Raw genomic sequence first — 14,348 nt, 5'->3', positions numbered from 1 at the left:
TTGTATGTCATAGCTGCACATCCTTCTAGTTGCTGTATGTGGGATGCGGCCTCAGCATGGCCAGAGAAGCAGTGCCTCGGTGGGCGCCCGGGATCTGAACCCGGGCCGCCAGCAGCGGAGCGCGTGCACTTAACCCCTAAGCCACGGGGCCGGCCCTATTATTTTCTTGTAAACAATAATTATTTTGTTCTTAAATTACTATAAAGTGACAATTTCATAAAAAAGATCCTAATGTCGTTAGGGTACATTTTTGTCAATCAACATCATTAAAATGTTGTAATTATATCGAAGCTTCAGGGTATCTCACAATGCTGCATATTTTCTCTGAGTGAGTTTTCACATTTTCAGATTTTTATTAAATGTATCTGTGCTAAAAAATCCATTCAGGGCCATAGAAACTCTCAAACCACACATAAAACTAAGTCTGAAACTATTGACTAATCTGAATTAGTGAATTTGCAAGTGTACAGCAAAATCATAATCAGGATGTAGTGAAAATGAGAGTGTAAAAATGTATATGTTTCCAGTTGTGTTGCATTTTTCTTTACTTCTGTAACTGATCACTTAGATCACTGTGACTGCTAATTGAATTATGTTTCAAAATATACACACTTTATTTGGATTACTGGAAACTATGAACTGTGTAGATGATGACATAATTATACATCTAGTTTTCTTTTTTAGACATGAATTTTAAATGTCAGCAATCATATTTTTTGTCTACTTGTAGTCTCTATGTCAGCACTTCCTCTTCAAACAGCATGTTTTTCTCAGCTGGAATTTCGCACCTCTACTCTCACTTACTTTACCAGTGAGGATAATAAATACAATATAGAGCTTGAAGTTATTTCCTCTCCTAGTTTCTCTTTCCATTTGTAATCAAAAAGAAATCACAATAACTTTACCTAAAATGTACTAAGTAAAACAACTACTAAGTAGTTGACTTAATGGACAAGGCGAAAAAATAGCAGTTCTTTCTGTTACAGGGCAGAAGGCCTTGGCCCGATGTGCATAAAAAGCCAATTCTATGGCACCAACTTTTGAGAAAAAAAAATGCTTATTGCGAGGTTGACCTGCAAGGAGACAGGAGAAAAGGCTCTCAAATCTGTCTCCCTGATCTAGGTTTTGGGCAAAATTTAAGAGGTTAGGGGGAACAGACTGGTATGTGGAAGTTCTGGTGGGGCAGGTTTTGATTGGAGGACTTGAAACATTTATGGTAAATTGTGGAAAGGGGATGTAACATTGGATCTTCCTAGACAACGGAGCCCTCACTTGTGATGAGAATCTGGCTTTCAAGTTCCAGTTGTGGCCCATTTCTTTGGTTCCATGATGGGAGAATCTTTGGTTCTGGGTGTTATTTTAGGTCAAAATTTCTCCTCTGTGCCTGCTCTGGCTACATGATTTGCAGTTTTGGCTTGCTGTTGCTGCAAGGCAACTTCAACATTCTGTTGATAAGATGGGCTCAGTTTAAACTGGTCCTGTGGTTACATTTCTCTGTTCCTTGCCCCCTGCTTATACCATTAATAATCCACTTTTAAACATTTGATGAGAAGAAAAACATCTTTTATCTAAATGACTAATTTAGAAAGCATTGATTTAATGCTTGAAAAATGTGTGTACATGTTCAGTCACTGCCATTTTTAAGTTGCTATGTGTAAGGCTAGAGCGTAAGGTATTATAGAGGTACTTCAAATGGATTTCTGAGTTGGTAGAAAATAATTAAAATACATGCTCTAAAAATTGATGACACTATCTTCAAACTTCTAACTTTCATTACTTGTCATGTGGAATAAATTGACCAAAAGCTGAATATATGGAGCAACTAAAATTGCAGAAATGACAGACATAATGTAAGAGGAAAGATCCTGCTTTCCCATACAAAAGACATTGAGAATACTCTCATTGTTGAAAAAAATAATGTCCTAGATTTAACGTGGTTACACATTCTTACAATTTAATAGAGAGTAGCTAATATCTATGATTTTATTTTTGGTAAAAGTGAGGCTTCCCTTGGCTGTGTGTGTGTGTGTGTGTGTGTGTGTGTGTGTGTGTGTTATCAACACCCATGAGATATATAGCCAATAAAGAAACTTAGGAATGTTGAAGATTTATAGTTTGTACCACAAAGTTTTACACTGAGGGCAGCGACGTAACTGAACTATTGGTTGCCAAATATAACCACAGCACACAGATCACTTTGGTCTGTGGGAGTTCAAAGGGCTCATTTTAAATGACAACTTTATTTTTGGAGCAAACAAATAGGTCTTTATATTAAGACAGACTCAACCAAAGGCATTCAGCACTGCTAACCTTAAGTCATTTGGTTCAGCATTGAATAACTTGCAGGCCAATTCTCCCCAGGAGCTATGCTTTAGACTTTTAGAAAAAAAAAAACAAAATTATTCTGTTGGCCTTGCTCGTGGCATTTTTTGTCAGCCTGACCCAGGCACATGCCACGTACTCAACAGTGCATAAAGGAGAGTCCAAAGTCCCCTCTGCTCCCTGCAACCATGTCAATTACCTGGCCCTGCTATGCTTATGTCTGAACTGCTCCTGTGCCAATCTCATTTTTGTTTCTTTGATGATAATAACAATCAGAGTGAATGCTTACTTAATGCTCACTGTATGCCAATGTCCTAAGCGCTTTATATGTATTAACTCTTTTAATCTTCATGGCAACCCTATGAGGCAGGTACTATTATTTTTCACTCTTAAAGGTGAGCAATCATCTGAGGTAGGTTCTAGTATTATTTCCATCATATCGAATGTAGATACTGTTAGTATCTCCATTTTACAGATGAGGGTAATATAGTACAGAGAGATTAAATAAGTTTCACAAATGTCACACAGGCTGGTAAGCGACACAAGCGGGATTTGAACCCGGGCATTCTTTTTCCTGCTCTTAGAGTCCCAAAGAGTCCCTGCTTTTAACTACTTTGCCTTAAAGCCTCAGTCTTGCTGTTGGTCCTTGGATGTGGTTGGTTCGTGATCTCCATGGGTTTGAACTTCAGCTTCTCTGATGAACTTGATTTGGCTCTTGGTTTTCCTTTCCTCTTCGAAGTCCACGAAAAATCATCCTCTTGAAAGATACCAGTCTGTTTTCTCTTCATTGATACAGTCATCGATGTGTCTATGAATGTGTGTGTGTTTTTGTGTTCGCATGTGTACGTGTGCGTGCATGAATGTGCATGCCAGTGAGATTGGGAGGGATATGGGATCTTGGAAAGCTATCTCTTACAAATACCAAGAACTCAAATGGCAGTTTAAGAGTGCCAAAGTTTATCTAATCTTTCATAGTCCAGAGTCAGTCTCAACAAGCCTTGAAACATTATCTTGATGACTTTTTTCTCTCAAAGCAAGCAAAGCTGCTAATTTCACCATGCACTTACACAGGCTACCTTACATATCTGCAGCTGACGTTTAAACATCAACTCTGGGGGAAAGTTCTGTCCCGGTGGGAAAATTATTTAAAGCTCTATGAGCAGTTAAATAAAAGTGTATAAATAGAGAATTGAAATATTATTATCCAAGTTCAAAATTTACATTGTTTTATATGGTTTTAATTTTCAGTTTTACTTGCAATTCATCACCCAGTCAGATCTGCAAATTCAAATCTTGGCACGCACAATAGCAAAAAGAAAAAACCTGAAAAATCTGTATCTACAAGCTATAGCACACTATCTCTTTCAAATTGATTTCCTTCCTTATGCTGAGGTGAAAATCAAGTAAAAGAAGCCAGATGATGATGTTGCAGGTCATCTAAAATAATGAAAATGTGATGGTTTGCTGGCATTTATAAAATGTCTTAAACATGATTCAAAGCTGAAATACACATATCCAGAGATATGTCCCTTAACATTTGAATAAGATAACTGCATTATAGTTAACCTATATTGAGCACTTAATATCGTCTAGGCACTAAGTGATTCATATTTCTTAACTAATTTAGTTTTTTTTTGCTACTTCATTTTATTTATTTATTTATTTACTTTTGCTTGTTTATTGCAGTCACATTGGTTTATAACATTGTATAAATTTCAGGTGTACATCATTATACTTCTATTTCTGCATAGATTACGTCATGTTCACCACCCAAATACTAATTACAAGCCTATGAGAGAGATTTGACTAGCCCCATGCTAAAGAAGAGACAGTGTGCTCTGCTAGGAGGTGGGAGAGTCGGGCTTTAAACTCAAGCAGCACAGCTCAGAGGCCATGCTCTTAATGACTACAGCTCCAATTTTCTCTTCTGAAAACTTCAAACATTGATGCTGAAGGAAAGGCTTAGTGTCCACGCTCTGTGTTTCCATATAGGGGAGAGAATATGAAAGTTTGGGGGAAGCGCCTCCAGTGCATCTGGGCCTTCACGCGCCCCAGCCCAGGGCTGGAGGAATGACCTGCTTACTGGCGAGTCAGGCAGCAGGAACTCAGTGCCCTGAGCTCATCCCCTCCAGGCTCATTCCTTTACAGAACCAGCCTCTCCGCAGGGCATTTTCCTTCTCTGCCCCTCCTTGCGATCAGCTTGGCTACCACGAGGGAAGCCTTAGTCTGTCTCATGCTCATGCTGGTGATTGATGTGGGATAAAAATATAGCAGGCTCATCTAAAACCACATTCTCCGATCAGCTTAATTATTGACGTTGTGCTTTTCATGTGCTTAGAACCTATTTGTACTTCTCAATTGGTTCTGAAGTTGGGAGCAAAAGAGTGTCCTGACAGTACACTTTTGCCATAGTGCTCACGTCCTTGATCGTGCTCATTCTTCTGGACCGGGCTTTCTGGTTGATTAGGTAGTAAAATCAAATATTTGTGCCTGGGTTTAGGGGTCAGGTGCAAACAAGCTCATTGGGTCTGTGTTCTCTAGCTCAGATAGGAATCCTGAGTGACTCAGCTTAGCTCAACAGAGCTCTCCATTGGACTGGAGGTGCTAATGGTAGTCAGGTGATCATTTTCCCAGTGAATTCTGTGTCTTTGATTTCCTTAGGGACCTCACGTGTAACACAGGATGAAGTGGGCTCTATCAGCTCTCTTTTTCTCCAAGACAGGGAGCAAAAGATGCGTCTAACTGGCATGGAGAACAAGCAAGTTTCACAGGAGATAATTCAGTACAAATGTACTTTTGTTTCTCTTGCTGCCTTTAAATCTCAGTGGGAGTAAGCTTGTCCTTTGCCCCTAGTAAAACTCAGGGATGAAATGAAATGAAAAGAGCACGCCTTTTATGCTCACGCTTAGCTAGTAAAGGATCCTATGATCCCTTTAAGTAGCGAACAAGTCTCAGTTTAGTAATTACAATTGTTTGATATAAGTTTTTTTTTACTGCAATATTTGTTTAAAGGAAAGATTTTTTCTTCACCCAACTGGGACTGGCAGCTTATATCCCCTGTATTTTCAGAAAGCTAACTACCGTCTCTCTTTATTGCTCACCTGCCCACCATTCCCTGGCTGTTCTTTTGGCCCTCTCCAGGATTAGTGCAGGTGGAGAGGTGAAGGAGAAGGACAAGGGATGAGAAAGGCTCTTACCTAATTGACAATGTGAACACGGCTTCATGCTCTGTGACCTTCATATGTCTCCTTCTATCTCCCATCTCCTTCTATCGTTGGTGGCTTCCTGAGTTTCTCAGCATTCCCACTGTGATATTCAACTGTACTTTCCATGATATGGGCAATGTGTCTTTCTCTAGTCATCTGAACTCCCATCAGCCTCTGATTCCCGGTGGTCCTTTTATACCAACTCTCACTGTTAGTCCTATTATCCTTTTAGGTGCTCTTTTTAGGGAGTGTCAAGTGGCTCTGAGTCTGTATGGCCCACTTCCACGAAAAAGACTCAAGCATTATTGCAGAATTGTAGCTAACACCAACACAGTCTGGACTCTCTTTTTCTGTCCTACTGTTTCCAGCTGATAGCTACAGATTCTTGCCTTTATAGTCCTTAAGCATTTGTCAGGCACATGTCCACTACATACCTCCTAAGTCCCGAAATCCATCTCAAGCTCTCTGAGTAGCTCGATTGAATCTTATATCTTGTGATGAGGGGCAAAGAGTTTGGATGGAGGATGGGTTTGCTTTACTCCACCAGCTTCCCAAGAATTTCTTTAGAAAGGAAAAAAAATCTCTTCTGATCACTACAACTTTGGTCATCTTATGTATTTGATATGGGTGAGAAACATTTGATTTTCTCATTACTTCTCAGCCACCTATTTCGAATTACTTAGAAGGTGGCCTGACTTTTTCCTCCCTTTGGTGCCTTGATGAAAACATTCAAGTTAACATCCAGTTTCACGAGATTGTTCCGTCTGAGAGCAGAAAAATAAGAGAGAAAGAAAGAAAGGATAATTTTTCTTTAGAAGCACCCGAGGCAACGTGGACATTATGATTTTCTTTTCCTTATTCCAAATGGAGGAGAGAGTAGAGTGAAGAAAAAAGATGGACGCTCCTTCTCAGCACTTCTGGACTGAAACTCCCTCTTAGGTAGGAAAATGCAGAGAGAAAAGGGTACTAAGCAGCTAGGCAGACTATTGGTTTCCTACCCAATAGCCATTTTTCTGCCTTCTTACTAATAAACCCGATTTTGCTGGGGGCAGCAATAAGCTCAGATTAGAAAAAACAACAAAAAAAACTTAAACTCTGCATTTCTTAGCCTTATTTGTATACAGGCTGGTCAAGGAAATCTAAGTGGTACTTGCTGACTGGGGTTTCTGGGACAGCTCTTTGAGAAAGGATCCGACCCAGCCATTGACACCTCTTCCTCTTCCTTCCTTCCTTCTGGCCTGGAATACGAATTTGTCACTAGAGTTGGAGCCACCATCTTGTAACAATGATTTAACAGCCAAAATAATCATGGAGACCTCCAGCTCATGTTCCTGAGCTGCAAACATTTTTTCCAGACTTCCTGTTACAGGAGAAAAAATGTAAACCTTCATTTGTTTAAGTCAACCTTTTTAGGTCTCTGTTACAACCAAATTTGATTGTTAAATTATGTGCTATGGGACTTGGGGCAGGTTCCATAACCTCTTGAGGACTCAGTTTCCTTATTTGTAAGATGGAGATCTTACCAGTACCATCTCAGAAATATTTTGAAGATTAAAAGGTATTATGCATAGAGAATATTTAGCATAGTTCCTGGTGTACTGTGGTGAGTAAAGGTAATTTACCACTGTTTATGCTTAAATAAATATGGATATTCCTTAAATCTAGTTTAGACTCTAAATCACGAAAGTATAGGCTCTGGCTGGTGGGATTAGAGTGTCTTAAAAATCACTGCACCTTCTTTAGAGTGTTCCTGATCAACTCTGATTTCTAAAATTTGAATGAAATAAAGATGTATCCAGGTAATAAACTTTGAAGTCAGCCAAATCCACATTAGATAATTCTGTAGAACAAAACTGGGTTATTCAGATGAAAGGAGTTCAAATCTTAAATTTAAAAAATTTAGGGATTATTTGAATTCATTGTAATTCTAGGAGATTTTTGTCATTTTCGTATTTACTTTGGTGACGATAGATGTGATGTTCCAAAATTTTATTTATAGCTAAAAATCTCACTTCCCACAAATGTACACTGCAACAGATGGTAACTGCCTTGGTTGTGGCCACATAGATTAGAATATGTGCATGTATATGCATGTGTGTCCACGAATACATGCCTATGAATCTTAGTTTGAGATGAGATAACCTGTCTATTAAAACTTAACACAGGCAACTTATGAAAGAAGGACTTAGAAGCAAGGGAAGACAGTGACATTTTATTAACTCTTCATGGTCACCCGTCACAGCTTAAGCAAATGCTAGATTTACCCTCAGATTTCATCCTTCTTTTTATGTTTTTTTAATTTTCCTTGAATCTTTATCTGGTTTCATATTCCTCCTGGAGTTCTACTATGGAAACTTCAGGTTCAAGGTTTTATATTTTATATCATGTTGGAGTCACAAGCTTTGTAAAACTTGTTTCTGCAGTTTTGCCTTTAGTGGTACAGACTATTGGTTTCCTACCCAATAGCCATTTTTCTGCTTTCTTACTAAGTATTGCCTTTAGTGGTATCTGGCATCTCACTAGGCAAATGTTGTCTGTTGGAAAAGGCTACACATCACTGCCAAGAACTCATGAAAGTTCCCATAATGTCTTCTTTTTCACCTTTAGGCCACCTAAGGGCATGTATGTAGATACTTGACTGTTCCATAACACACAAAAAAATTATAACTCAGTTATTAAATGTTTTATCAATGTAGTATTTAAGTTCTTTTGTAATGGGAGTTTGAATTTTCTATTGGTGCCTAAGGTGCCATATAAAGAATCATGGTATCTGATTCTAGCTAACTCTGCCTAGGCTTATGAAGTGGGTTCATGGCAGGATCCACTTTATGGACATGTGGTCTATGCAGTCACACAGGGCCCCGCATTGGGCTTGGTTTAACGCTCTGCTGTTGCCATCTTGAAAGTCTTAAAAATTTTTGAACGAGTGGTTCAGCATTTTCATTTTGCACTAGGCCCTGCAAATTATGTAGCTGGTCCTAGGCTCAGTATTTGACTACTTCTATTCAGTTGGAACTGTAATTCCTTGTATAAGTTGATTTTCCAGAGGCTAAGCCTTTTGGCAGTAGTGTTTCCCAGTGGACTTTCCTCTTGATTTCAGAAATCCAATATTACATTAGCAAACAAGTCCCTAGGGTTTTGGATTTAAACCAATGTTTTATAAATGGCTTCGCCTTTTACAGTGAAAATAAAGTTTGTGTGTCTTCCTATTATTTAAAATTACTACATATGTGGAAATACTTAATTTTATGGACAGACTCTCTTTACCGCTATAACCCATATTTCTTTTCTTTCTTCTACATATTTAAGAGTCATGATTAACGCAACTCAAATCTTAACATACAGCAATATAATCAGTGTTTCAAAAACGATAATAATGGAAAATTTTTTATGTAATTTAATTAAATCTTTTTGATTCAGACTCTAAATACATTGTGTAAACTGAGATTGAATTTGGATCTTGTAAGTTTATGTATTCTTGAATTAGTTTAAGTGAGACATAATATTTAAAAGGTAAGAATGGCTGAAATGCAAAAATGATATTTTTTTATGTACAGAGAGCAAATATATGATTGTTAGATATTGAGATCAATTGCAAGGTTTTATTTTCTCTCAACTAGTTCCTTAGTGAGATAGATTTGTTTCTTGGAAAATATACAGTATAAGTCAATATCACTAATACTAGGCAAGTCCACAGTGGCTTTGAGGCTCCAATATCTAAAGAATGCTAAGAGATTGATGTAATTTAGTTTCTAGGAGTTATAATTTTTTAGACAAGTTTCAGTAAATTGTGATTACTGTGAAAGAGCAGTTAAGGTAACGTCAGCTATCTAAAATGACTACATTTATACACAGATCTCTTCCAGTGAAACACATTACAAACTAACCTGGAAAAGAAGTAAACTATAAATAATGTTTTATAAGTATACACTATATTGTACTTTTAAGAGCCAAAGTTTTATTTTATCACAACAAAATGTTTATTTGCTTTTGTTTGTTTGTTTTTTATAGAAAAAGTTTTCAACATCTTTTAAGCTCTTTCTATTTTCTATTCTCTCACATACATGAAAAGTTTTCATTTTTGTTTTTTTTCCCTTTTTCCTCTGCCTTCAGTGATCTTCACCCTTTTGGCGAATTCCTCTCCTAACGACTTTCCACATTCCAAAATTAATAATTTTTGCTCTCCCAGAAGGCAGGTAAAGGCGGATGTTTTTCATCCTTAAGAACATAATTCCCCTTGCTTTCTATTTAGGAGCTTCATGTTAGCTATCGCTTACAGTTTATGTTAACCATTGCAAACAACACCCGTGCATTAAGCAGAGGTTTTACTGCCTTATTCTCTGTGATCTCTCATTGACCTTTCTGATATGCTCATTCTCTAAAAAGTGTTCGTTTTTTGAGCCATAAATCCTTTCAAAAATCTGATGAAAGCTATGGCCTCTTTCTCATTTGCAAATACTGCATACAGTTTCAGGAGATTCACAGGCCCCTGAGGCCCCGTTCAGGACCAAAAATTATGAACACCTGCTCTAATTTATCAATTTCTATTTTATGGATATTGCATTGTTTATAGTTGTTCTAGTATTATTCACTTTTTGTTACCAATCCTTACTGTCCACTCCGTCACCTTCTTTACCACATCGTTCTTTTAAGGATAGCCTTTCATTTACAAGTTCCATTTCTTTTGTGTGAGCCAAAGTCCTTTAATTCTGAGCATACTCTTTGCCTGTTGACGTTTTATAAATGAAACAAAAGATATATATCCTCATTTAGCTGATATGATTTGAGTCCCTTGTATATGCTAGGCATCATGGGGTGAGTAAAACTGAACCTGAAAAGGTTTACCTCTAATATTATCTTAATGCTAATGGATAATATTGATAGTGTTAATGACTAATAATTTCCCAAGAATTATGCTAATAGTATTTTTTTCTTTTTTTTTTTTTTTTTTATATTCTTTCTCCTCCTCTCTTCCTCCTCAACAGATAAGCTCAAATAAGTTGAAAGAGGTTAAGTAAAACGTACTCAAGGTCAAAACTAGAAAACTAGCAGATCCTGGCTTTAAACACAGAATTCTCTGACTTTGGAGGCACTTCTAATGTCTTCATACATCTTAGATAGTCTCTACCTCTCATTTACTCTAGTAGTAGAAATGTCTTTGGATTTATGAGTTCACCTATTCATCTACATACACATAATATTGATAAAAGACGTGAAGAGAGTAAATTCGTAAGATGCATATGAAATTCTGTGGGCATTAGAGGAAGCCAGGAATTACTTGAACTTTTCTTCATGGAAGAAGTGCCATTTGAAACACTGCTTGAGTGATACCTGAGACTAAATAGGGCATAGTAGGAAAAACTGTGAAGTCTGAGGAACTTGCAGAAATGTATGTGCAGGGAACGATTGGCAGTTCTACTTGGCCAAAGTAGAAAATGTGAAAAGTAGAATTAGGAGAGAAAACAAAGGCTGGAAAGAGTTGTAGGCCAGATACCAGAGAACTTTGAAATCCAGGAATAGGAGTATGAACTTATTTTAGCTGTAGTGAATGATGGAGAATTTTAAACAGAAAAGGAACATAATCAGAACTATGTTTTTAGAGGATGACTCTGGCTGGGAACAGGAAGACTTGCAATGTGTAGAGACTGGAGAGATGTGCTCATTCTTTTGGCCATATTTATTATATTAAGACATAAATAATGACCTTCTCTCTGGGGAGAGGCGCTGTTAGTGGAAGAATTACATAACTAATACTAAGAATAATTGAAACCTGCAACTGCTCGGACTGCTCGGTGAGTTCTTCATGAGTTTTGTCCAATGGTAGCTTACACATTCACCTCTGCTCATTTTCCTTTCTCCTCTGTTTCATATTCTCTCTTGTAGGAATTGCATTCTAAGGACTTTCTTTTATCGAGCCCTCTTCTCCTGCCGCATTTTTGATGATATCTCTCTTCCATTCACTTTACCATCCACTGCTTTCTTCCTATCCTTACAGCCCTAGGTTTAGGATTGTTGATATGTGCTGTGTTACCTTCTCTCGGAAACAATAATATGCTTATTATTCATTGAGTATTACCCTTGTTATCTACTGAGCTCTGCCTGAGATCAGCCCACGTTCTACTGTATTTTTTCACCATCATAGTCCATTTCTCCTCTATGTGTTTCAGATTTCTTTATGAACTGACATGCAACGTGGTGCCCTGGCCTCTGTGTGAGCCTTCACCTTTAAAGGCTAGAAATCTGAGAAAAAGACTAGGTGGGTAGGTGCAGGAGTTTGGGCCTACTGATGTCTGCGTTAGGATAAAAGCATTACCTGTCCTGGCCAGAAATGGAAAGCATTGACGGGTCCAAAGGCAGGATGCCCAGATTCTGTCAGGAGTCAGGCAGATCTGGAACAGAGAGGAAGCAGGGTCTTGAGGATTTTTTGTGTGTGTGTGTGTGAGGAAGATCAGCCCTGAACTAACATCCATGCCAATCCTCCTCTTTTTTGCTGAGGAAGACTAGCCCTGAGCTAACATCTATTGCCAATCCTCCTCCTTTTTTTTCCCCAAAGCCCCAGTAGATAGTTGGATGTCATAGTTGCACATCCTTCTAGTTGCTGTATGTGGGACGTGGCCTCAGCATGGCCGGAGAAGCGGTACATCGGTAGGTGCGCGCCTGGGATCTGAACCCGGGCCGCCAGTAGCAGAGCGCACGCACTTAACCGCTAAGCCACGGGGCCGGCCCTTGATTTTTAGTGAATGGGTGCACATGGATGGTGACAAAGAAGAGTTGTAATTTTTAAAAGAAGATAAAAACAACAACAAAACAAGCACAAATAGGTGCTCAATGGTTTCCCGGGGAGCTATATTTTGTGTAAGATTTCTTGTTTGTTGATGGGTCAGACCTGCTTAAAGTTACAGTGTTAGGAGTATGACAATATCTATCAAGCATATGTTCTTCAAAATAAAGATTCCTTTATTGTTTTTATCATAAATTTATTTTAAAAAATATAGATAAGAACAAAAAAACATAAGAAAAACTTAGAATCAATGACTCCCTACTAGAAACAATTACCATTAGTAGTATTAGTCCTCTATACCTATGCTGTCCAATATGGTGTTGTGGCATACTATCAAAACCATGGTATCTAAATCATTATTTGAGCTTTTAATAATATATAAGCATATTGTTCATTTCCTTCAGGTCAACATTTCTGTCGTATTTCAGAAATAATTAAATTTTCATAAGGGAAAAAAAAAAGTTACAGTGTTGGGATCATCAGCCTTATTCTTTTTGCAATATTTTCTATTTCTTTATTCTCTTGTTGGATTTGGGCATGCTACTCATCGTTTGGATAAAACACCACACTTGCAGTATTTGAAGATCTTGTCACATATTCTTAAGTTTCATAAAGAATGCATCTCCTTCACAGATCCAGAAGAAAAAGTTGTGACTTCTCTAATCTAGATTCTCCTTAGCCAATTGTAACATAATTATCTCCATGATTTCTAGAAGGATATGCTGTTACCTTCTTGATCAAACTTGATTTTCATGAAAAGCATTATTATACTATTGTCATTCACTATTCCTTCTTGTTTTTCCTTTCCCTTTCAAACTGTTTTCTGGCCTGTATACTGTAACACTTTGACAATCGCCTGGAAATCTCTCTCCTTCGTGCAATGGGAATTCATTGAAAGATTTTAAAGAATAAACTGCCATGAAATTGTACTGTCAGATGTGGACATAGAATTCTATAGGATGTTTCATGCTTTACTTTTTCATTCTGTCTCAGTATCTTAATTCTCACGTCAGGTAGGGAGAAAAAAGGCAGATGTACCATGAAGAATTTGAGGTCTATATGGTAGGAAACAGGTGTTACATAGAAACCATGATCCTTTCTCAGACTGAAATGGTAAGAAATGTTCAGAAACTGGGTGATTTACCCATTTTCCTTGTAAAGGAGTCAATAAATTTGTTATGTGCATCAAAGAAGGGATAAATTACTAGCACCTCATTAACCAATAGCTTTCTAGTAAAATGTAGACAACTTATTCCTCCAAATGTGCTTCTCTCTTGCCTGCCTTTCCTCAAAACAGCATTCTTACTAATTCAGCAGGCTGAAGCATGACATCAATGAAAATATTTGGGGCATCACTGGATGAGGTAGTGAGGTCTACATGTCCGAAAGGGTAAGGTGGAGGGGATACTCTCTGTCATCTTTTATGTCTGAACAAAAGCCACATTCCTAGTGGTTACAGGCCTGACTAGGCCTAAAGGTATAAAATGAGAAGTTGAGGATTATGTTTTATATAGAGTGTCCACGTATTTCCATGTTTGTAAGTCCATAGTTAAAATATTAAAATATTCATGTGTTCTTATAACACAGGTCATTTAGGCTGTAAATATTTTTAATAATCTGAAAAAAAGTTTCACTGAAAATATAAGTTCCTGTTTGAATAGTTTAGAGATGTACAGAAATTTACTGTTTCTAACAATCATCTCCAAATAATTATATATAAATTATATATTTTAAACTCAAATAATTGGAGCCTCGTTACTTCCAAACTCCCTTAAATCAAGATTCCATGTAACAGAATTCTTTGGTCTTGTTGATTGTCAAATATCAGCTATTCAATGTAGATTGCAGAGGCCTTTTAAATTTATTAATTAAATAGATTTAAATAAATTGATTATATAATGATTGGTAAAGACTATTAGTCTTGAATGAAGGAATTAACAATTGCACTTTTGAGTAGTATGTTTATTAATTTACTCTAACTCCATAGTATTCCTGAATGATAATACTTTAAGAAAAACATAAGCTATGTTTATAGATCA

The 14,348-nt window shown here is 37.3% G+C and overlaps 1 long non-coding RNA gene across 1 annotated transcript in view; it reads right to left on the bottom strand.

Annotated features, from left to right (window-relative positions):
* Positions 1 to 11,913, bottom strand: part of LOC131399308 (uncharacterized) — a 39,893-nt gene extending 27,980 nt beyond the window's left edge. The window contains exon 1 of the long non-coding RNA XR_009217098.1: positions 11,842 to 11,913. This is a non-coding gene — a long non-coding RNA (uncharacterized LOC131399308). The remainder of the gene's footprint in view (positions 1 to 11,841) is intronic.
* Between the last annotated feature and the right edge of the window lie 2,435 nt (positions 11,914 to 14,348).

This window comes from Diceros bicornis, chromosome 37, assembly GCF_020826845.1.
Source record: "Diceros bicornis minor isolate mBicDic1 chromosome 37, mDicBic1.mat.cur, whole genome shotgun sequence".
NCBI lineage: Eukaryota > Metazoa > Chordata > Mammalia > Perissodactyla > Rhinocerotidae > Diceros > Diceros bicornis.
Note: the sequence above shows the minus strand (reverse complement) of the source record. Positions and strands in the feature narration are given on the sequence as shown.